The following is a 2,508-nucleotide window of genomic DNA, read 5'->3' on the forward strand; positions in this document are numbered from 1 at the left end:
TGTTTGAATCATATCTTTTCTTGTTAGGCAAGTCACTAATTTTTAAAATCAAATCTTTTTTTTTTAAATTGTTTTCAAATCATATCTTTTTAATTTTGTTTTCAAATCATATCCTTTCAATTACATCTTTTTAAAACTAATCATATCTTCTTAACCTCATCTTTTTCAAAATAGTTTTCAACCAAATCTTTTTTATTTCTAATTTCAATTCCTTTTTCAAAAATCACTTGATTTCTTTCTTACTTTTATTTTCGAAAATCAATTAAGTGTTTTTCAAAAATGTTTGCAAAATCTTTTAATTTAATTTTCGAAAATTCTCTTCCCTCCTTCCCACATCCTTCTATTTATGGAGTACCACTCCTTCTCAATGCACAATTCGAACCTTATCTAATTAAAGTTCGAATTCTTCTTCTCCTTCTTCTTTCTATTTCTCTTTTCCTCTGACACCTCAAGGAATCTCTATACTGTGACATAGAGGATTCCACATTTTCTTGTTCTCTTCTCTTTCATATGAGCAGGAGCAGAGACAAAGGCATTCTTGTTGAAGCTGATCCTGAACCCGAAAGGACCTTGAAGAGAAAGCTAAGAGAAGCCAAAGCACAACTCTCTTTAGAGGACCTGACCGAATTCTTCAAAGAAAAAGAAGACATGGCAGCCGAAAACAACAACAATGCCAACTATGCAAGGAAGGTGCTGGGTGACTTTACTGCACCTACTCCCGACTTCTATGGGAGAAGCATCTCTATCCCTGCCATTGGAGCAAACAACTTTGAGCTTAAGCCTCAATTAGTTTCTCTAATGCAACAGAATTGCAAGTTCCATGGACTTTCAATGGAAGATCCTCATCAGTTCTTAGCTGAATTCTTGCAAATCTGTGACACAGTCAAGACTAATGGGGTTGACCCTGAGGTCTATAGACTGATGCTATTCCCTTTTGCTGTAAGAGACAGAGCTAGAATATGGTTGGATTCTCAACCTAAAGAAAGCCTGGACTCTTGGGAAAAGCTAGTCAATGCCTTCTTGGCAAAGTTCTTTCCACCTCAAAGATGGAGTAAGCTTAGAGTGGAAGTCCAAACCTTCAGACAGAAGGATGGAGAATCCCTCTATGAAGCTTGGGAAAGATACAAACAATTAATCAGAAGATGTCCCTCAGACATGCTTTCTGAATGGAGCATCATAGGTATCTTCTATGATGGTCTCTCTGAACTATCCAAAATGTCTTTGGATAGCTCTGCTGGAGGATCTCTTCATTTGAAGAAGACGCCCACAGAGGCTCAAGAGCTAATTGAAATGGTTGCAATAACCAATTCATGTACACTTCTGAAAGGAATCCTGTGAATAATGGGACTAGTCAGAAGAAAGGAGTTCTTGAGATTGACACTCTGAATGCCATACTGGCTCAGAACAAGATATTGACTCAACAAGTCAATTTGATTTCTCAAAGTCTGTCTGGAATGCAAAATGCACCAAGCAGTACTAAGGATGCTTCATCTGAGGAAGAAGCTTATGATCCTGAGAACCCTTCAATGGAAGAGGTGAATTACCTAGGAGAACCCTATGGAAACACCTATAATTCTTCATGGAGAATCACCCACATTTCTCATGGAAGAATCAAGAGAGACCTCAACAAGGTTTCAATAACAATAATGGTGGAAGAAACAGGCTTGGCAATAACAAGCCTTTTCCATCATCTTCTCAGCAACAGACAGAGAGTTCTAAGCAGAATACCTCTGACTTAGCAACAATGGTCTCTGATCTAATCAAAACCACTCAAAGTTTCATGAATGAAACAAGGTCCTCCATCAGAAATTTGGAAGGACAAGTGGGTCAGCTGAGCAAGAAAATTACTGAACTCCCTCCTAGTACTCTCCCAAGTAATACAGAAGAAAATCCAAAAGGAGAGTGCAAAGCCATAAACATGGCCGAATATGGAGAGGAAAGAGAGGAGGTGGACGCCACTGAGGAAGACTTCAATGGGCGTGCACCAATCTCCTCTGAGTTCCCCAATGAGGAACCATGGGAATCTGAGGCTCAAAATGAGACCATAGAGATTCCATTGGACTTACTTCTGCCTTTCATGAGCTCTGATGAGTATTCTTCCTCTGAAGAGGATGAGTATGTCACTGAAGAGCAAGTTGCTAAATACCTTGGAGCAATCATGAAGCTAAATGACAAGTTATTCGGAAATGAGACTTGGGAAGATGAACCTCCCTTGCTCACCAAAGAACTGGATGACTTGTCTAGGCAGAAATTACCTCAAAAGAGACAAGATCCTGGGAAGTTTTCAATACCTTGTACCATAGGCACCATGACCTTCAAGAAGGCCTTGTGTGACTTAGGGTCAAGTGTGAACCTCATGCCTCTCTCTGTAATGGAGAAGCTAGGGATTTTTGAGGTACAAGCTGCAAGAATCTCATTGGAGATGGCAGACAATTCAAGAAAACAAGCTCATGGACTTGTAGAGAATGTTTTGGTAAAAGTTGAAGACCATTACATTCCTACTGATTT

General features: G+C 39.3%; 1 non-coding gene across 1 annotated transcript; it reads right to left on the bottom strand.

Moving 5' to 3' along the window:
- Positions 1-1,053: 1,053 nt before the first annotated feature.
- Positions 1,054-1,161, bottom strand: LOC130964439 (small nucleolar RNA R71). The gene has a single exon (XR_009080534.1). It is a non-coding gene; the product is annotated as a small nucleolar RNA R71 (small nucleolar RNA).
- Positions 1,162-2,508: the final 1,347 nt, after the last annotated feature.

The sequence above is a fragment of the Arachis stenosperma genome, chromosome 2, assembly GCF_014773155.1.
Source record: "Arachis stenosperma cultivar V10309 chromosome 2, arast.V10309.gnm1.PFL2, whole genome shotgun sequence".
Lineage (NCBI taxonomy): Eukaryota > Viridiplantae > Streptophyta > Magnoliopsida > Fabales > Fabaceae > Arachis > Arachis stenosperma.